Source organism: Saccopteryx bilineata, chromosome X, assembly GCF_036850765.1.
Source record: "Saccopteryx bilineata isolate mSacBil1 chromosome X, mSacBil1_pri_phased_curated, whole genome shotgun sequence".
NCBI lineage: Eukaryota > Metazoa > Chordata > Mammalia > Chiroptera > Emballonuridae > Saccopteryx > Saccopteryx bilineata.
The window spans coordinates 25,186,538-25,209,520 of NC_089502.1; the positions used below are offsets into that span (position 1 = coordinate 25,186,538).

General features: G+C 39.7%; 1 protein-coding gene across 5 annotated transcripts in view; it reads right to left on the bottom strand.

Annotated features, from left to right (window-relative positions):
* The window catches only part of GRIA3 (glutamate ionotropic receptor AMPA type subunit 3), a 443,444-nt gene that overhangs the window by 417,789 nt on the left and 2,672 nt on the right, over positions 1-22,983 (bottom strand). The window lies entirely within an intron of this gene.

Genomic DNA, 22,983 nt, shown 5'->3' on the forward strand with positions numbered 1-22,983 from the left:
TGAGGTCATTTCCGCTTAACCAAGGGTGTTAATATCATTGTGATTTTTTTCTTCACTAAATTGAAGTTAAAAATTGTCTTGCATAGATAATCTTGCAGGCACACGCATTTTCTCCAGGAAGGGAGTGGTCCTGTTGCTGCAGCAGAAACGAATACTGTGCTGAGTGCATAGAAAGTGAAGGGCCCTTGTAAATAAAGTAGCAAATTAGCAATGATATTGCCAGCAGTTTTAAAACAAATGGATTAAAAGAGATCTCAAAAACTACAAGCCTAAGTTAGAGCTGCACTTGAAGCATTTAGTAAACATGTCATTCCAGTATTGAAAACAGCAGCTAATCAAAGAATGTTTATAATTAGACATCACATATAATATCTCTCAAAATTATGTTCCACCAGGTGAGATGCCAATCCCTGGAACACTGAAATCAACTGTCTGTTAGGCCTTTGTTATTATTAAAAAGAACAGGTTGGAGGTACCAAGAGAGACTCAGATAAATGAAAGTGCTTAATTTTAATTAGCAAGAGAGGGAAAAAACCCCAACATAGGTAGCCTTTATGGAGAACTTCATGCCAGTAAAACTTGTCTCAAAAGGTATGACTCCATATTAATTTAAATCAGACATTGGCACTAAGTTCTTTTATTTTTCATTAACATTTTGATTTAGAACAACAGATTGCTGCAGTGAGAGGACAGGAACAGCAGCCAGTGAGCCATCTGCCGAGCATCTCGCTGACTAGCAGAAGAAGCCAGTGACTCTGGAATGTATGCAAGAGGGACATACACCATTAGCTAAGTGACAGGATGAAAGATGGAAAACTTTGCCGGGTCAGAGAAGACAGAGATGGAGAAGGCAAAAGAGAGAACATTCTGATTGGAACTTAAAAAGATCCAAGTATTCACAGCGACCAATAGGATGATAATCTATGCTGTGTTTGCTTGTAGGGAGTTTTTTTTTTTCTTTAAAATTATGGGCAGGACTAGAAAGGGGCAGTGACAGCCTAAACACACAGTCATTTGCCATGCAAGTCACATGGGACATGTTTTCCAGATCAGCGATTGCCCCTTTAGACACACTGATTCTTGAGGCAATTGAGATGGAAATCTTTCTAAAATGAAAACTCCCCTCTCTGCCTTTTAAAACAGAGTAGAGCAGCGGCACACCAAGGCAGGGGTGGTGGGAGTGGTATTCTTGGAATGCAAACAATAAGAGGATTCATTGTGTGTAGCATATTTAAAAACAGTAATAAATTGTCTAAAAGTCTCTTTTAAGTATCACTATGAACAGACAACTTAGTAAAATATCAGTGAAAAAATACTCATCCCCACTGGGGTGGACCTCTCCTAATACCCCTCCTCCATGGTACACCAATGCAGCAGAATCAATGCAATTCAGTTTTCTATTCATGCATTTAGACTATTTGTCAGGGACTCCAGTTCCACTGCTGGCTGTGTTGTCTGGAAGGCTATTTGCCCTGTCAGGTTTATTTACCCCTGTACTCAATAGCCCCAGACCAGTGGACCTTTAGAGTTGGCCATTCTGCATGCTGTACCCTCATTGTCAACTGTCCCATTTTAGTATGCCTGCTTCTAGGAGCACCTATTTCTAATATGTTATCTACAGTAATCTAGGAAGTATTGAATGTTGTTAGCCTTACAGTGAGAAGGCTATGAAAATAGAAGATTAAAGACACATTAATCTGTATCCTCTGCATGATAACACATGGAGGTGTGCGATGCATTGTCAAAAGTTTTTTCTTCAAAAATGATTAAAATAAAAATAGCACTCGCACTGTTAAAATAATGTGTGTTTCAATTATCTGGAAAATTAGCTTGGATAGAGTCACTCATTCCTTTACAATGCTAGTTAAATGGAGTAGCATGCTTTATGGAAAAAGCACAAGATTAGGAGATAGAGTTAGGTCCTACTTCTACTCCTACTACTTACTAGGAACAAAGCTTAAGGTCTCTGAGCCTCATTTTTGTTCATTGTCAAGTGGGTATAGTAATGATATTTGCCTTGTCTACTGTGAAGTAGATTTTCCACCAGCCTTTACGCATTCGTATTCCCAGTAACATGCCACCAGTCAGTGCAGGTCACCATCTCTCTCACTCTCCCTCACACTGGACCTAATACATAACCGTTAGGGATGATGTTTATCTCTTTAATTCCTTACTTGCTTGACCCATTAAACTCTTAAGACATATTTATGTCCATGCATAAATTCTAGTTAATTACTGGGGTCTTCCCCCAAAGATTGAAGGCTTTTTACTCACAAAAACCTAAGAAGAGAAACTATCTTTAGGTAACTTGTATAAGATGAGCCATGGAGTTTCCAGGTCAAAGTTGACACTCCTGACAATAGTCAAATGGAATTGAATTAAGAGAAGCTGATTCACCATCTACCTTCTCCCACCTCCCCTCAATCCTCAAACACACCCACATAGCAGAATATAGGGCTTGAGAAATAAAGTAATGATCCTTAATTAACCTTTCATGCAATTTCATCACCTTTGGTGCTATACCATCTTAGCTTCATCTTGATATTTTATTTCCAAAAGACAATTCTTCTGGTCTCTAAAATGGGTTTGAGTTCAACCCGCCATCTTCCAGCTTCACACATTCACACATTCAGGTTCAGCATCTCTTTTTGCTCTCCTTCCAGAGTGTTCACTCAGTGAGAACCCAACAAGGGAAGAGATAGTGGCAACTTAAGTGGCCTTTTTCTCACTTCACAGTTTAACTTTACACCCTAACTTAGAAAGGTGACGTATTGTTCAGCACTGTGAGTAGATAAACCACATCAAAGATTCATCTTTTAGATCCTCCTTCTCTGTCAGCCTCCCTGCAGGATTCCCATAGGCAGTGGGGTTGGCTCTACAGGGAGGTGAAAGTAGCATCCATCTAAGTAGTGTGATTTGGAGGTTAACCCAAATGTCACCAGAAATAGTTCTCCTGTGCAGTTTCCAAAATGTCCATGTTAAATAATAAACAAGCCATTATAAGGACCAAAACATGAGGGCCCTGAGAAGCTGATCAATTTGCCACTATTTAAAATTTATGGTCTTGATTATTAACTTGATTGACTGATTTACCGGTTTTGATTTTTACCTCAACATCTGTTTAGTAGAGAATGGAGATGTACACACACTGGTGGCATCATTTACAATGTTCTTAGCATTATGCTGAGGATTTGACATGAATTTTCTCATTTAATATTGACAATCATTCTAGAAGGGAGGTAGGATTGTGACTGTTATTCCGTAGATGAGGAAACCAAAGCACTGAGTGTTTAGGTCACTTGCTGAAGGTCACATAGCTAGAAGTTGCAGAATCAGTGTTCTAACCCAGGTCAATTGTATCTTTAAATCCCATAAAATGCTGTCACTAATATTTGGAACCCAAATATGCCTACTGCACCGAACAAAAATCAAACCCCAATACAGAACAAGCTTGCCTCCTCACAAGGCACTTGGGGAGTCATGAATAGGCCATGAGATATAAATTCCAGAGCATGGTCCTCTGCTGTGGAAGCTAGTCTTCAGTGTGATATCTTGGTGAAGTCTGGGGCATCTTCAGAGTATACTGAAAGCCCCCAGCTCCTGAGCAAGGAAGGGCAAGGAAAGGTACAGCAGCCCCCCAAAACTCTCCAGAAAGACCTTGTGATAACATCTGAATTAAACATTTGAGGCTAGGAAGGACCTTCGGGGTAACTTATTCCAATGCCCTCATTTTACAAATGGGAGAAGGTGAGGCATAAAGAGGGGCATACTAAATAACATAGCTGGTTAGTAGTGGGAGGGTGAGAGCAAGATCTTTTTTTCCATAACATATTGGCAGGGTGAGAGCAAGAATTTTTCTTCCACAACATACTGATTTCCTTATAGGTGTGGAAGAACTAAGTTGGAAAAACCAGAGATGTTGGAAAATCAGTTTGAGCCAACCAACCCTAAATATCACTTCTTTTTTAATAAAAAATGTAGCTTAAGTTCTGAGGCCATGTTTTCAGGACTCATTCACCGAGGCTGTCAGAGGATCTGGTTGCCCTCAATGATTTTGAGCTCAGAGATTAAAATGTCCCCAAACAGCATAAATGTATTGAAACTTCCCTGACTATATTTATATTTTTGGCTGGCACCAGCTCTGGGCTAAGGGGTTCCATCTGTTTACTTCCCACTGTGTAAAGTAGACCTGCCTTTGACTTGCCTGAAATGTGTTTCTTCCCACTTCCAAGGGGAGCCCCTTGTTCTACCATAATAGGGCTTGATGAACAAGGTCATTTCACTTTTCCATCTGTCTTGCTGATTTCAGACTATATCCACTTCAGAGACAAGAGGCCTGATTTTGGCTGGCCCTCACCTCGTGAACATTTTAGGCTCAGCAGCCAGTGATCTCTGCAGCATAATAGAGACATTTCTAATTGCTTTTCCTTCCTCCCCACTCATGCCCCCCCTACCCCCACCGCTTTCAGGTCAGGGTAGAGAAGTCCTCTTTGCAGAAGCTGTACAGAGGATAAGGAGAGGGTGAGCTGCCTCGGCAACAGGGTCTCCTTCAGTTAAGACAGGAACTGGGGTACTTCAGGATTGGGGTAGGGAGTGAACCTTGATGGACTCTCTTCAGGTCACAGTGGCAGCTAGGGAAGGCAGCCAAAATTCTGGAGCTAAGAATAGTGAGACCTCATTTAGGTTTAACATATTAACACGTTTCACACTACATTTCTTAATGGGTTGCCTTGTTGATGGCATTTTTAGTCACCTTTGGAGCCTTCCATTGAAAAATTCCTTTCTTGTTTCTTTTTAAATAACCTTTTGTGGTGTTGAACTTGAAAAGGTTGTCAGATGGAAGTGTTTATGTTCTCTCATCTCAGTTAAAATAGTGTAAAGATGAAAGTACCCAACACATATATTTACCAAGTACCTGGAGGGATATAATTCAGGGGATGCAGTGGTATCTGAGCTGCCATCAGTAATGCAGCTCTTGCGTGACATGTGCTTTATGCATGCCAGGGTAAAATGAATAGTCCTCTGGCTATAATCAATTTACTTCATTCAAACAATTGGCAATTGTATTTTTAAGCACTGGCAATTTCATCTGCTTTATCAAGTTTTCCAAAAGTATGCAACTGAGGACTGATGGCAAAGATAAATATTTTTTTAAAAAAGAGACCATCTGCTGCAGCAGTTATTCTGGGGTCATTCTGCAGAAGTCCCTTGGAAATCTGGCCAAGTCTGAAAGCACTCACCCTAACTGCCTAAGACGTCCCCTCACCCTATCACCTTCCTGAACCTTCATCTTCCTTACCTAGAATGAAGTTGAAATTTAAAATATACTAGTGCTATGCTTTATACATGGTGTGTCCTCGCAATAAAGCCCCAACTAATCAATTCCTACCTACATGGATTTCACAAATAACTAGATTTATTCCTTACCCCCTTCTAGACAAAGGTCAATAAGTAAAGAGCCTCAGTGATTACCTTAGGGCTCTGCTCAATACATCTAGAGACCTGAGTTCTAGTCCCTTTTCTGTGACTGAATTTGTGACCTCAAGCTGTCTTCTTTCTGAATCTCTGTTCTTATACCATGTTGGAGCTAGATGACCTGATCTCTAAGGTCCCTACTGTTTATAACAGTATATATTTCCAATATAAGAGATTGAATTTTAGAAATGTTTCTTTTTTTTAGGCTCAGTACATTCAGCTTAGTCTCCTACACTTTCAGCATCTCCAGTCCTGCTTATGACAACCATATTATATCTAACTTTACATACTTAACAATCATACTTTCCTTCATAGTTTTCAAAGCACCTACACATTCATTCTCTCATTTGGTCTTCAAAAATCCCTATATGTTACACAGCTTAGGCATTATTGTTCCCATTCTATAGATGAAGAAAATGAGATTCAGACAAGTAAAATAATCACAGGCCACATGGCTAGATAATTACAGAGATTTAACAAGAACCAAGGTACTCTGATTCCAAGTCTGGTGTTTCATTCCTTTGACAGATATTATATTAATAATGATAACTAATATTTGTTGAGTGCTCACTATATATCAAGCATTTTCCACATATTTTATCTTTTATTTTTACCACAATTTTGTGAGGTGGACAGTGCTTTTTACCCCATGTGTCAGACAGACTACTGAAGCTTCACCTGTGGCTATGCTAATAGGAAGTAATGGATCCAGGATTTGAGCCTAAGAGAGTCTGGCTTCTGAGCATAACCACCATTGCTATACATCCTATCTTGAGTTATATATCATGTACCTTAAGAGGATGAAAGGTCAAGTTCTTACTTTGGTTGCCCTACTTGCTGGAGGAATAATGATCATTTCAGAAAAGTCAAGGCAACTAATCAATCAGCAAGTATTTATTAGTATTTATTGTGTGCTTAGACCTGTGCTAGGAGGCAACTATCATATGAGGTCAAGGCATAATTGTAAACATCAGAAAAATGGGAATCCACTTAAATGCATAAAATTGGGTAATGGTTATAAAAATCATGGAATATATATATCATAAAATGACACTATGTGATATGATAATTTATAAGCATTAAAAATCAAATTTTCAGCCCTGACTAGTTGGCTCAGTGGTAGAATGTTGGCCTGATGTGTGGATGATCCAGGTTCAATTCTCAGTCAGGGCACACAGGAGAAGTGGCTATCTGCTTCTCCACCCCTCCCCCTCTCCCTCTCTCCATTTATCTCTCTCTTCCCTACCCACAGCCATGGCTCAGTTAGAGCAAGTTGACCCTGGGTGCTGAGAATGGCTCCATGGCTTCGCCTCAGGTACTAAAATAGTTCGGTTGCTGAGCAACAGAGCAATGGCCCCAGATGGACAGAGCATTACCTCATAGGGTGTTTGTCAGGTAGATCCTGGTTGGGGCACATGCAGGAGTCTGTCTCTCTGCCTCTTCACTTCTCACATAAGAAAAAATAATAAAATTTTCAAAGAATATTTAAAGAGTCCAGAAAAAATGTTTCTTTTTACATAATATAAAGTTTAAAAGGCAGGATACAAGTCTGTGCATATGCTAAAATCCAATTTTGTGTGCCCTGTGGTTTTTTACTTCACTTGGATAATTTTTCTTATCTATATTTTGAAGTGGGTTTTTTTTGTAATTTTTTTAAGGGAGAAAAAGGGAGATAGAGAGACAGACTACCACATGTTCCCCAACCGGGATCCACCCGGTAACCTCCATCTTGGGCCGATGCTCGAATCAACGGAGCTTTTCTCAATACCCAGGGCTGATGCTTGAACCAATCAAGCCACTGGCTATGAGAGGGGAGGAAAGAGAGAAGGGAGAGAAGGAGGAGAAAAGAAACAGGTGGTTGCTTTTCATGTGTGTCTAGACTGGGGATCGAACTGGGGACTTCTGCATACCAGATGGAAGCTCTATCCACTGAGCAAACTGGCCAGGGCCTGAAGTTTTTTGGTTTTTTTTAACAGCAAATATGAGTAATTTTACATTTTTACTTCTATAATCATTAAAAAGGCCTTGTGTTTATAAAAATCTAGTTGGGATACTACGACTGTATGACTTATACACATGAAACAATTAGAGGTTGAAAAAGATATTAGCAATGGTAATGTAATAAAACCTGTGGTGCTGCTTCAGTACAACACAGTGCTGGTAAATTTGCAAAACATTGTAGAAAAAAGATCCTACTCTGGGAATCTGGAAGTCTAGATTCTAATCTTGCTTCTGCCACTAGGGAGCTGCATCACCTTTAGAAAATCTCCTTTTTCTTGGTCTTACTTTCCTCACCCACAAAATAAGGTAGTTGGACTAGAACTACTTGATCTATCTCCAACAGTGTGATTTATACTAGAACTTCAAGATTTTGTTTTGTTTATTCCTGACTATAAATCAGAAGGTGGTAAAATGACAGGTTAACATTGGGGACTCTAGATGGAAAATACCATTAACTGTGGCCCCTAAACTCGTGCTTAACTGCCTTGTTAATTCACTTGCTATGGATTTATTCTTTCTCTCAGCCACTTATTTAAAAAGAAAAGGCAGGGCTGTCATTATTTTCATATATCATTGTGTAGCAGTGAAAGTTAAAAGAAGGAAGATTATATTGGGAAGACATCTTACAGAAGGGCCAAGAGTTGGAAGACTTAGTTTTAATCTCAGGTCAGCCATGTGCTAGCCATGAGACTTTTGGCAAGTCACTTAGCCTCTGTTCCTGTTTTCTCATCTGAGAGAAGAAAAATCAGTGATCTGATGAGAGAACATAGCAGTAGCCATGGATAAGAAGTGAGAGAAGGGATGATGCAGGTGAAGCAAGGATACTCTGGGATATAAAAAGAAAAAATTATTTTGGTTATCATGTAGGTTTGAGCCTGCTGGAGATAGCATGCTGATAAATCAGCTCCAAAATACAAAGGGAGAGACGGTGGAAAAAAGACTGCATTGCCTAGTAGTCCTCAGCAGAATCCTTTCTGGTGAGTCTGTGCTTGTGGAATTGGCCAGTTAACCTTTGCTCTGAAGAGAAATGGAGACTGAAATGATGGAAAATCAAATTAGCAAAATTTCTCTTTTAACCTTTTTCATATCTCTTTCCTTTGCTATTTTTGGTCTGATGTAGGCAAGCAACATCAAAAGAAGAAAATTCATCCACTCAAACTGATATGCTCTTAACTTCTATCCACACATCATCCTTAATTAAAATAACTCAGAAAAATTATGGCTGGGAGAGCCCAACTGGCACATTTTCCCATGTCTAAGTGAAGATTCCAGAATCCACTTTTCCACTCTCCCACTTTCAACCATATAAAAATAGACTTTATGTTTGAAAAAAGGTTGTTCCTTCCTTCAAGCCAAGGAAAGTGCCAAGATTCTTGTATCATCCATAATGTTTTATCCCAAGCATATCTGGTTCAGGTAAAAAGTGAGAAGGAATCATGTCCTAGACAATTGTACTCAGTGATGGCACAGTTAAACCTAGTAGTGTGTATGCCCTGCCTTTAGAGAACTTTAAGTCAATTCTTTCTTTCTTCTTTACTTTGTCCCAGAGCAAATCCCTTATGCCTGAAGCATAGCTGTAAGTAGGCTCAAAGATGACCCTACTTAACTCTTCTAGGTACAAATTAGTTTGGAGGGCTTTAGGTATAAGTCATAGATGGAAAGAATCTTTTCCACAGTTTGGTTTTGACTAGTTCTACTCTCTTCCACTTACCAATCACCTCAGTACCCTGTTAACATGAGCTCTCATTTATTGAACATTTACTATATGGCAGGCATTATGGTATATATTTTACATGGATAATCTCATTTGATCTTCACAAAAAATTTACAGGGTAGTAACTATTATGTTCACCTTCATTTCACAGATGAGGAAACTGAAGCTTAAAGAAATAAAGTAATTTGCCCAAGGTCATATACCTAGTAAGAAAAAGAGACAAGATTCAAATGCAGGCAGTCCAATTTGGAGCCATTTTTTGTCCTCTGGTTGCTCCCAAACTAAGCAGTAGAAACATTCTAGTAGGCAAGGGCCAAACACCAACTCCTTGTGCCAGAGAAGTAAGTATAAAACCCAAGGACCAGATGTAAGTGTATTAAGAGCTGGGCAGCTCCAGGTCTCTTTACCCAAGAGAAAGTTCAAATTTTATTATTGATTTCTTTTCCTCATGTTCTATAGATCTAGAAGAATTAGAAAGAAAAACTGAGGACAGTGAGAATTGAACCAGGAAGTCAATAGATACCCTCAGTAACTCTTGCACAAAGTAGACTGAACTCATAAAAAAGTCTGTGATATTTAGACAAAGGGTTGACTAGACTCATAGATGTATCAGAAATGGGTCTCTGTTGAGCAGTCATCATTTGATGGAAATAAACTAAAAGAATTATCATATGCTAAGTATCACTAGAGGTGGGAAGGACCAGAGGAAAATATATGCAATGTGCATGTGCCAAGGCAGTGCCTGTTTTAGAGAAAAATGGGTAGTATGAAGTGCCTCTATTTTCAGTTCCCTCAGGTCTTGACTATGAAGCACACGAAGAAATCTCACTGATGGCCCTGTTGTACCCAAGGAAATAGAGGGGCATTCCTGAGGGAGGCCTTGAGCAATTTTTTGCTACTTTCCCTTGTGTCTGTCACTGGCAGCTCTATTTCTAAGAGAAGCTCTAGGGCCTTGACTGCAAATCCAGTCCCATGGGTGGTTAGCCCAAATGACTTTTTCTAAATGAACCATAAGACATGTGGGTGTCTTCTGGGATTTTTGGAAGTCAGGGGAACTACTTGTATACTGTTTAGATAATGGATTGTCACAAAAGAACAAAACGATGACTCATACTGTGATTAGTTGCAGATGGAGTTAGAGATGGAGACAGTTACTTGGTAAAGAAGACTGTAGGTCTTCCCTTGAACTTGTAGTCCTTAGATTATACAGAAAAATTCACTGTTTGAGTTCTATGACCACAGAGAATGAAAAGTAGCTGTCACTCACAAGAAGCAAACTGAATGAGAAAATTTGGGTGGTGAGCTGGTAACATCAAGGGGTGCTCTAATGGCTTTCTTGTCAGAAAAAACAACCTTGGGTTTGGGGAAGAGCTTAGAACTATAGAAAGATTCAGAGGGCAGCTGTTTAGGAAAGAAATCTGATCCCTAATGTGACAAGAAATTTTACTTTTCAACTGAAAGAAGGTTTCAATTTTCAGGACAAAAAGCTCAAAAGATTTTAAACTAATGATTATGTTGATAATAATAATATTCAACCTATGCCGAGAATGATTCTAAATATTTTATGTGGATTTTTGAATAACCTTATTTAAAACTCTCAACAATCCTATGAAGTAAGGAATATTATTATACCAACTTTAAAATTGGAAAATTTGAGGCACAATGAAGTTAAATAACTTGCTTTAAGATTTCACATCTAGTAAATGAAAGAGTTGAGATGTGAGCAAGGATAAGACACAACTGAACAGAAACACTTTCTACTGGTTTGAAAAATTCAATATATATTAAATATATATTTTTGTATGATTGGTGGTGGCACATAGATAAAGCATCGACCTGGAATGCTGGGAGCTTGAGCGTGGGCTCATGCAGCTTGAGCACAGGCCCACCAGCTTGAGCGTGGGGTTGCTAGCTTGATCTTGGGATCATTGACATGATCCCATGGTCACTGGCTTGAAGTCCAAGGTTGCTGGAGCAAGGGGTCACTGTTTTGACTGAAACCCCCAATCAAGGAACATATGAGAAGCAATCAATGAACAACTAAAGTGCTGCAACTATGAGTTGATGCTTCTGATCTCTATCCCTTCCTGTCTCTATCTCTCACAAAAAAAAGGAATTCAATATTTTCATCAGTTTTATAAAAGAAGAAAATAGGAAAATATAAAGGAAAATTTTTAGATGTAGGAAAGAATTTGAGGGGCTTCATTTTGGGTCAGCTTTCCTTAGTAAGAAACAAAGTAAGATTGTTACTAGAAGAGAAGGTATTGGGAATTGGGTGAGAGTTAATGATAACATATCAAAAATGAAAGCGTCCTCAGAGATTATCCAGGAGAACCTCCCCATTTTACAAATAATAAAAACTAGAACCAGAAGAACAGAGTGACTTGTCTAAGGTAATCTAGACAGTTGGTGGCAGAGTTGACACTGGAGCCCAGAACCTCTTTTTCCTGCTCCATTACTCATTCCCCTAGACCCCTCTCCCACTATGGCTGTTACTGTTTCCCAAGGCCATAAGAAGCATAATATTTCAAATGTTATATTTTCTGTTATTTACCTTATAAAACAAATAAATTGTGTCACATATATGTGGGTTATTAAGTGTGAATTTATCACCTTTGGGTGGTCATTTACCCTTCTTGGGAAATACATAGTGCAGGAGTGGTTGTCTAGCAATTAAAAATCTAATCAATAATTGGTTCTACCAGCAATTCAGGTATATTCATCTCTAATGAACACCAAGGGCTTTGTTAAACTGACATTCAATTTTTCATTGGTGAAATCAGTAGTGTTCAATGTATGTGGAATGGCTAGAAGTATGGTAGAGGTGTTTCCAAGCTAGCAGAAGATACAAGGATCTAAAAAGAGCTATAGAGTTATCCCTCAGAATTGGCACCCTAGGCTTAATTTGTAAATAATCCTGTGGACAGCCACTAATAAGGATTCTTGTTTAGTTGCATCCTGCTGCTAGAATACTGTTGTGTCTGCCTGAAGTGCACCTTCATGCAAGCTGCAGTCGGAGCACCTAAAAGGAAAGCGAGCTGGGCTTGACTGAGCTTCCAGAACAGGCTGTCCAATTATTTTTATGCCTGCTTACCATTATTTTAATAAGAAACAGAATTTATAAAGCTTATTTTAATAACTGGTAGTGAGGTTATGGGGAGAAGGCCTATGCCTGTACTCTAACTATGCAGGCTACTGATATCCAATAAAACATATCTAATGATTGTGAATGCCCAAATTGGCTTAGGTCAGTTTACAGCTTCAGAAACTATTTGGGATTCCAGTCCAAAGTTGGTGAGCCTCTTTCTTGGGGTGTATGGGAAGCTCCTACCCTGGGTGAATGTTGGCAAAGCCTTTCTTGACTCAGCAGTGTCCCAGTTGTGTGTCTGGGATTTGCATGTGCCAGAATCTAGGCAGTTTCCTCTATAGCAGCAGCTAGAATTACCACTTCTGACCTGCTGAGTACTCGATAATGACCCTGTGCCAGCATTCTGACCTTGCTGAAGGCCTCTGCATTGCCTAGGGAAAGGTTAGTTAGAGTTGAGCTGCCACTCAACCATGAAAGGCCACTGGATATACAGTTTATGTATGTAGGACCATAAATATATACACAAAGAAGAGAAGGTTTTGCCATATTGAAGTACCATGATAGCACACTAAAAGGGGAAAGTCAAAATAGGGTTTTGATTAAGAAAGGCTTTTTTCTCTATACCCAATAATTATAACTACCAGTTAATTGAGCTTCCCTCTTTCAGCTGAAGGGGCACATTTTCCCCAGTAACTTAGCTACTAGAAGGAGGTGAATAGTGTAGTTTAGAGGTCCAAAGCTTGCGCCTCCCACCTCCTAGCACCCCAAATCCTGTTGTAGATCTTTTCTTTGTCCCACAGTGGTATAAAAAATTAAATATAAATGTCTTCAGGTAAGGGTATGGACTCTCCAGATTACCACTCCATACCTAACCTAATTTCCACCTTTATGTGATTCACATGGCTCCTGTGATCATTTGCTATTTCGACCCTAGTTGAGTTGAGTCCAGACTATCTAGGCAGGAAGATCTCAGGTAAAATCCTGGCTTCACTATGTAGCTAGCTATATGACATTAAACTAGCCACCTCTTATTTTTTGTTTATAAAATGGGGAAGTGATTGCCTCCTTTCTAGCTATGTTGTGATGGTTCCATGAGATAAGGCATGTAAAATGTTTAGTGCAGTATCTTCCACATGGTATGGGCTCAATGAATTGTATTGTTATTATTATTGCACCCCTGGTTTTAAATTTGTTGATAGCAAGGATGGAACAATTAATACTATAGAAACTGATCACATTATTGAATACTTTATAAACAGATTTCAGTACATCTAGTTTAAACAAATAGGCTGACATTTGCCATGGCATCTAGTTTATAGCATGGCTAAGGACCAATCGCTAGCTAACAAGCAAAGAAGGGAAGAAGCATTTTCAAAATGAAAATAATTTGCCTGTTTCTACTTACCATCTCAAAGAGCACTTTTGCTTTGTTTACCTCAGAGACTATGACTTGAGACTAGTATTTTTTTTTCTTTTTGTGACAAAGACAGAGAGAGACAGAGAGGGACAGATAGGGACAGACAGACAGGCAGGGAGAGAGATGAAAAGCATCAATTCTTTGTTGCAGCACCTTAGTTGTTCATTGATTGCTTTCTCATATGTGCCTTGACTGCGGGCCTTCAGCAGACCGAGTAACCCCTTGCTCAATCCAGCAACCTTGGGCTCACACTGGTGAGCCTTGCTCAAACCAGATGAGCCCGCACTCATGCTGGCGAGCTCGGGGTCTCAAACCTGGGTCCTCTGTGTCCCAGTCCAAAGCTCTATCCATTGTGCCACTGCCTGGTCAAGTGAGACTAGTCTTTTATTTCTTTCAAGTCTTGGATTTACAGCCTGAGAGCCAAATTCACTGATGCTTGCATGGGCCAACAACATCTCACTTACAGAAGTAACATATGAAAATGCCTGGTACAATGCCTGATGTTTAGTAGGTTCTCAACAAATATTCAGTCTCAATCCATATATCTCTGTTTGCAGTACCAAGGCTGGTTAAACTAGTGATTCCCAAATTGGGTGTGCAGTAGAATTACCCATAGAGTTTGTTAAAAAGGCCTATTCTCATATTTTCTGATATGATACATATGGAGTGTGACTTAGGAATTAATTGTTTAATAAGCATCTTTGTCAATTCTGATACAAGTGTCCAATTCAATAAACACTGTTTTATACTACAGAAATATTAGCTTTGGAAATATCAATTAGATATAAGAATATTTGAGAATCTGTTACAGACTCTGGTTGACTATGGCTTTCAATGTTCTTTCTGCCTTAAATTTACAAAGGTGTTCTCCCACATGGAGACCCATGCCTACAGTCACTTAATTACTTCTCTATGGGCTGGACCCTGATCCATTTCTGTCTCATCTATTGCCGAAAGCCTGATTCATTTTTGGACAGCTGCAAGGATAAGGGCCCTAGTTACAATGAGTAATTGGCAAAGTATATCAGCCAATCGTGGATAATTGAAATGGTAATATTTTTGATTGTAACATTTTTAAAGATTAGAAACAATCCTCACTACCTCCCTAACAAACTGATTTTACTTCTGAAAATATTCCACAGTAATTGCGGGGAATCCAGAGGTTGAGATTCAATTATAGCAAATAGCCATGCACATTAGAGGCTACAGACCCCTACCATCTCAAGGGTATGACATGAAGGGTCAAAGGCAACTAAAATCTTAGTCAATAAACTACCAGAATTTATTTATGAAGGTAAATTGTTGCAAAATAGGTGAAGTGTATTTGATGGACTCTTCCTTATCTTCAGAAGTCTCCCACTGTCTCCTCAATGCCCATATCCATTTGGTGCCCCAGTTCCTTGGGCTGATGCCTTGTTCTTGGTCATTCATGTCTTGAAAAGCCTCCTCTGAGGATCCTGTAAGGTAATAGGTGGTAATCTGATGCAAGGATTCTACTGGACATATTAATGGGTAATAAAGATTTAACTCATTCAATTCAGATAACATGCTTGCATTTTAGCACAGGCCTTCAATACAGTAACACAAATGCAAGAATTCATAGAATTTTAGACTAATGGCCAACTGATGAGGGGCAATATTTTGGGTAATAAGTTGCTATTTGGCAGTCCTCAAATGACATTGGGTAATCTCTTAATGACTTTTCTGGAGCAGTCTTCAGCTATGTTGGAAAGTGATATTACTTCCCTTCCCTGCCCTTTACTTCACAATGAGTGTTTGGCACCAGCTTTGAAAGTAGAAGTAGAGTCAATATTTTGGGCTCTTAGAGAGTCAGACAAAATTCAGATTGTGCTGTACTTCTTGTTTCTAACCCTGTTTAAAGGAAGTCATTCAGCTGAGGAGCAGATGCTACATGCCTCCTTCTGGCACGCCTTGACCCAGAGAAGCAAAGAGGAAAGGCAGTTGAAACTGCATGCCAATCTTAGCTCTCTTGGGAAGGTTGTTTCTAAAAGGGACACTTTGGGGTGTGGCAAGAAGCCAAGAAACTGTCATCCTAGCTCATGAGCTACCACCCCTCTCGGCCTGTCTTCTAGTCTTCATTTCAAATCCCCATAAAAAGAAAATAACTCTAAGTAGGTGCTCTAATCAGACATGTATAATCATGTCACCTACAGATATGGCTGAAATAGACATAGCATTGTTGGGAATAGGGTAGAGGTATCTATCCTTGAATCAGAATGAGCCAAATGCATCTCTTACAGAACTTTTTATGGAAGACAAGAAGGTACAAATAAAGGTAATAGCTAGTCAGGAAAAGCCAAAATGGTTACTGTCTCTCTGCTCTGGACTCTGCTTACTCAAAGTGTGGTTTTAGTACCAACAGCATTGTTATCATCTGAGATTTTGGTAGGAATACAAATTCTTGGACCCCATCTCAGAGCTCTTGAATCAGAATTTTCATTTTAACAAGATTTCCAAGTGATTGATGTGCACATGAAAAGTTAAAAAGTACTGCTCTAGACTGACTTGTGCCCTGTAGGGTTAAGGAATCATTACAGCCATGCTTCCTCTAATCATTTTTATCTTTGCTCCTGTGTCTCCTCCAAATAAGGACAAATGATTGTCCTGTTGAGGACAATTGATAAAAAAAAAAAACCATTGGCAGTTATCAACTGAGAAAGGAGGTCCAGACTGAGGCATGTAAACACTTACTTCTGTGACAAATGTGAAAATACAAATCTAGCCAAGTGTATTATGATTATTTCTACTAGGAGGGAAACCAAGTGTATACTTGAGATAAGGCAAGGGAGGGACAGAGAGAGTCAGGAGAAGACACTAGTTGGCTAAGTTTCCAAGTCCCTCCAGAGCTACCTTTAAGCATCTGTGAGGGAGATGCATCCTTATAATCATTGCATTCCAGAGGCCATCACAGGCAAAGGAAACTCAGACTGGGATCTAGCTTTCCTATCACATCTCTCCCCTTCTATGAGCTCCTTTCCATGCCAGTACATCTCCTGCCAGTGCCCACATAGGCACCTTCAAGCTCACGAACAACCTGTTGTTCTTTTGCAATACATATAAAAGTTTACATTCTTTAAAACCACTTTATTGAGGCCTGGCCAGGTGGTGGCACAGTGGATAGACCATTGGACTGGGACACAGAGGACCCAGGTTTGAAACCTCGAGGTCACCAGCATGAGTGAAGGCTCATCTTGTCTGAGCAAGGTTCACCAGCTTGGACCCAAGGTCGCTGACTCGAGCAAGGGGTCACTTGCTCTGCTGTAGCCCCCCCCCCCAGTCAAGGCACATGTGAGAAAGCAATCAGTGAACAACTAAGGTACCACAATGAAGAATTAATGCTTCTCATCTCTTTCCCTGCCTGTCTGTCTGTCCCTCTCTCTGTCTCTGTCATATATATATATATACACACACACACACACACACAAAAAAAAAAAACCACACTTTATTGGGGTATGACTGACATACAATGAGCTGAACACACTTACCTCCTTAAGAAAATAAATCCCTTTGAACTTTGAGTGCTTTCCAAATTATCCTAAAGGCTTTTAAGTTCAACATGGTGAAGGGGGACCTGTCCTGTGCTTTGGGTGCATTTACCCCAAACCTACCATGCCCAGGTAGCTTTTTACTTCAGCTTACAAGAGTATTCCGTGACCAGAGCAACTTGACCTTTCATGTGGGTAATTTGAATATCCACTTTGTGCATCATGTGCAGAAACACTCCCATTTGAATATCTTTTCTTGAAATTCAAGCATTAGGGATTCCAGAGAAAATACTCCCTTGTTAGATATATTAACCCCCCTATAACACACTTTTATCTAGATTCCTATAGTAGATTAAAAAAAGCCTGTCATCCTCAAAGTAGAATGCAGGCCCTGAGGAAGATGGACCAAGAACAGAGATATTCTGATGGAGAAGGAGCATTAGGTAAAGAAAATTTCATTAGGTCTAGAAAATCTCTAGATAAGTTTATTGTAGATAGAATGCCAGAATCAGGGGCCAGCCAGCTAGAGACCAGAAAAAGGGCATAATCTGGGCAGACAGAGCGGGAGGGAGAAATAATGGCAAGAAAAGAAGAGGTAGAAGTATGAGGAGGACAAGTTCTGCTCATGTTAACCTTTCACCGAGAATTGACCCCTGTCCAAGACTACTTACTGCCCTAGCTCAAGGGTCATCCCAGACATAGGGTGAGACTATTTGTAGCCTGAATCCCAGCCAATTCCCAAAGAGGGAGGGAGTTCCTTTCCGGTTTGTGAAACTCCCACTCCTGCTTAAGAATATCAATCACCCCCACCTAGGATTTTAAGTGCACCCTCCTGTGGACATTTCATTGAATTAGACCCAAAGTATCAAAGCCAAAAGAAGAAAGTAGAAGCTTGCATTTCTTGAAAATGAACCAGGTAAAATATGCACATAATTTTCCTGACCTTCGGAGAAGATATAAGTTTATGAAAGTTCTTACAAGTATATCTGCAGTCTCCATCTAAAAAGTTTAAAATTAAATCATCTGAATGAGTGTGCTTTTCCTCTGCCCCAAAGTCATGATTTTTATCTTTTAAAATTCTGGCCCTCTCTTAAAATTCAAGCTTCCTTTTAATCCTTTAACCAAATGTATAAAATTGATAAATCTCTTACACACAAAGGAAGATTAATAATGACGCCTCAGCAGCTTCATTTATTTTTCAGTGTGTTAAAATAAAACCAGCCAATCACCTCTGACTATCCGTAAATGAAATTTAAAAACATATCAAGAACCAAAAACATATAATATAAATCTCAACCAGCCTCCATTATTCTCATTCAATCTTGGGGGAAAGGAAGTGAAATGCAGCATTAAGAAAACAACCTCTGATGAAGGCAGAAGTGGAGGATGTAGAAAACTAGTTTCTTTTTTGAAAAATGTTAAAATTGCTGAGACAACAATAACAACAACAAAAACACCCTGGCTTATGTTGTAGTAAGCATAGATAGAGAACAAAATAGTTTTTTTTTCTTCCCCTCAAATCCTTCCTGTCTCCCCCAACCCCATTAGAAGATCAAAAGAAAACTGCCTGTGGGGGAGGTAATACACTTTGCTGGAAGCTCACCTTTACAACCTGCTGATTGTCATCTATTTTTATGGCCCAAATGAACAGCATTCCTGTCCTCCCTCCTCTCCACATAAAAAATAGATTAAAAAACATAATAAACCTTGTGAGAAGGTGACTTAAAATTTTGACTGGCAGCACTGAGACGACCTCTTCTTGCTTCAGTGGGCTAAGCCAGCTGGCCAGAAGGGCTGAGAAGTGAACTAAGCCAGTAAGCTTATTGAAGACTGGCTAGGAGACAGGAAAGGGGGAGAGCAGGAAGGGCACAAAGACAGGGGAGTGGGGGTGGAAGTTGGAGCTGGAAAAGTCCATGTCGATTAGTATGTGAAGATCTGTTTGAGGGCAGGAGCCGTGATACTATGCGTCTTCACCCTGGTTCAAAAGATTACATGAAACAAAACAAAACAAAACAAACAAACAAAAAACCCTACCAAAGAACAGAGAATAGAATCAAGGGAGACATTTCCTTCCCAAATGGACTTAAACAGTTAAATGGATCCTGGCAATTAGAATAATTAGATAATTAGATTGTGACTCTGTGGGCAAGAGACGAAACCTGTTTTGTCTAAGCACACTTGGTAGCAAAATGCGTTCAGTTATAAAAGAAGCCTGCTCTCAGCAGGTATATTTCAAATGGCTCAGAAAAAATAATAATAAAATAAAAAAACAACACAGCTGATGAGTTAGATTTAGCCAGCAGAAGGGATTTTTGCCTGGGGCTCCATTAGAGCCTGCACCTCCAAGTCCCACTCTCAGTCCCACCATCACTTGCGCCTCCATTAACAGATTTTTATTTAAGCCAGTGTGTTTAGAGCACAATTCCGTGGTGAATAACCTTTAAGGTTAAATTTGCCTTTTCCTTGCTTCTTGCAAACAGTGCGTAATCCACGAGCACATTTGTTGGCTGTAAAGGTGTACAACAGCAATTTTTGCAATGACAGTGCAGAGAGGGAATATGAGATCTGTGTGCTAATGAGCTGACACTGCAGAGGCTGGGGCGATGTAGTGTGGAATGCACTACAAGTGCACAGCAGCAAGACACAGGAAAGGACTTCAGGGGAATTGGAGGCGTTTCCCAAGGAACCTGGGAAGCTAACCCACACCAATGGACCCAGCAGTTCATTGGTGTTTTCACCTCTTCCAAAGCCCTAGGATCATTAAACCCATTTTTTAAAAGGACATGTAACTTAAAATGTGTGTACATCTTTTTCATATATACTGATCTTGTGTGTTTGAGTGTCTCTCTGTGTGTATGAATGTCTGTATCCTGAAATCATGATATTCACACCATCCTTTTATTCTGGAGATATCTGGCCAAATTGAAAAGTGTGGCAGCAAACTCAATGAATCCTTATGAAATAAGAACATGGTCTCCAAATCAGGTTAGTGTCTGATAAACTTCAATTCACCTCTGAGCTGAGATACCAAATGAACCACCTTTCATAGCCAGAGAGGCTTTTCTTGGCTTCTTAACACAAGGAATGAAGTTGGAGTCTGTCTTAAGCAAACCTCAAAGGGGTTGTAAAAAAAAATGGTTGCTGGTGAAAAGAATTTTTAAATAATTGATGTCTGGGATTCCCTGCAAGGAATATATTGGAGGAGCCTGACCAGGCGGTGGCGCAGTGGATAGAGCATCAAACTGGGATGCAGAGGACCCAGGTTCGAGACCTCGAGGTCGCCAGCTTGAGTGCAGGCTCATCTGGTTTGAACAAAAAGCTCACCAGCTTGGACCCAAGGTCGCTGGTTCAAGCAAGGGGTTACTCGGTCTGCTGTAGTCCCACGGTCAAGGCACATATGAGAAAGCAATCAATGAACAACTAAGGTGTTGCAACAAAAAACTGATGACTGATGCTTCTCATCTTTCTCTGTTCCTGTCTGTCTGTCCCTCTCTGACTTTCTCTCTGTCCCTGTAAAAAAAAAAAAAAGAAAAAAAATATATATTGGAGGAGTGGGGTATAGAGGGAGAGTAGAAAACAGAGACACACAGAAGGGATTTACCCATTGTTTATTCTTGGAGTATTTGTTTACCTGTATAACTATGCCCTCAAAGTGTGTGCCTGTCTCAGGATTGAGAGTATAGGAAAGATCATTGAAAGAAATCAATTTTAGTGCTACAAGAAGCTGCAACTAAAAATTCTGAATGGGAACAGGGGAAAGTTTCTTTAATTTTTGTCATCTTATTCCATATTGAATCAGATAGGAGATATGGGTGACCAAATTTGGACTTAACTGAGATTTTCTCAAATTTTCCCTAGGTCTCCAAAGAGGGACTGGCCAGAGGATCTAAGGGTCTTTTTCTCTGTGAAGGTGTGCAACCAGTTGGAAGTACAGAACCTGGGATCACCTGCCAGGCTCCAGTACCGAACTAGTATTGTGTGATGACACTTAAGATACGTGATTTTCATTTCTATAAGAAAAATAACAATTAAGGCCATAGAGAGATATATGACACACTCCCAGGGCTTTCCTGGCCCAGTGAAACAGTTGTTTTCTGCATTCAAAAACTATCAGATTGTGAATGGACCAGTCATCATTCTCATACTAAGCTTCTAGGCAGCAGCTGCAGGGAAACAGCTTTGAGATCTGACCCCATTCAATGACTGTGACATTCAAAAAGGAGTGTTTCAGAGAACCAGAGAAGATGACAGCTTCCCTTCTCTGTCTTCTGAGCTGTAAAGCCTGAGAGCGCAACAGGCAGCTGGGTACACATCACTGGTTTCTTTATATTTCTCCTGTGTGTGTCAGTGTGTGCATGTGTGTATTTGGTGTAATTAAGGGCAGGGTCATTCTTTTGTTTTGTTTTTTTGGGGGGCCAGTTAGCCACACCTCTTATCCCATACTTTCAAGCCCCAAACCATAACCCAGAGTGTAAGCTTGTTAGCAAAAGTGTTGTGGATTTAGGGTGTGTGTGGGCATCTGCATGTGCGTGTGACCAATATCTTTTCCTTGCCCTGAAAGGTAAGGCATTAAGGCAACTCAATATCAAATGGATGACTTATTGCCTGCTCTCAACCTGAGCTTTTCACATGGTAATGATAATTTTCAGATTGCTCCTTGAGTAGGGTTCCAATGGCCCTGAACTGTCTGTCTGGTGTCAATCTGATTTGACCATAAAAAGACAGTACTAAAAACTTTGGAAATCAATCATTTCTGAGAAGTCAATTGGCACTCTTATTCCAGTCTTTAGTAGTGGAAAGACACTAACGTGAATTGAAATATTATTTGTTATTAATAGTAATAAATTCTCATAGTTTCATGTATTTGGTTTTAAATCTGTTCTAATTGATACTTAGGAAGCTGCATTTGAGCTTCAGCCTCTTGACAAGATCACAGTGCTGCAAGATTAAGTCAGCTGTGTGTTTGTTGTAAGAGCTGTAGAGACAGCCTGGGATTACTGAAATAAGATACAAAGTATAGACAGACATTTTGTAACTTTCACACTTAGCTGGAATTAATAAATTCCTATTTTTGTCAATGCCTAAAAGCCAAAGAATGTCAAATACAGTATCTTAGAACGTGTTCATATAAGGATCTGTACTTTCAACTAAATTTTTCTTAAATCTAATGCTGTCACATTTCTTGCATCGTATTTCATCCCCATCCTCTTGACCTAAGTCTTAAAATCCAAAGAACCTGTGCCCTTGGGGACTCTTTCAACAGTTTTTGGAAATCACATATCTTTTAAGGCAGAAGACTTTGAATTCAGTCATGTATAAAGTTTCACACAGTTGAACATAAACATAACATATCCCTTAAATTAAAGTCAGAGAACAAAACTTCCAAATGACACAAACCATAAAAGCAAAGCACATTTATGCTATTTTCAGGATCATTGTTGTGAAAACTTTTAGTGCAATAAGCTTAGATGAGAATTATCACTTTCTCATACAACATTCCACTCAAGAGAAACCTGTGTTCAACAGGCTGTCATTTAGGTTCCCTTGGTTTTACTTCTCAAAATGTCCCCCTTCCAGAGAAACAATCGCTGTGGCACAACTAGGTATTTCAGAAAGGGCTTTGGTGTTAATGAAATTCCTCATTTTTTATATTGTTACTGCAAGCCTCCCCCCTCCACTTTTAGCTCTAAATTAGGAACTGTGTTGTCCTTAACAATGAGGGGGGTGAACAGCACTAAGGGAAACAAAACAGAAGCAGCTCTTCAAATAGTCACCTGAGCAA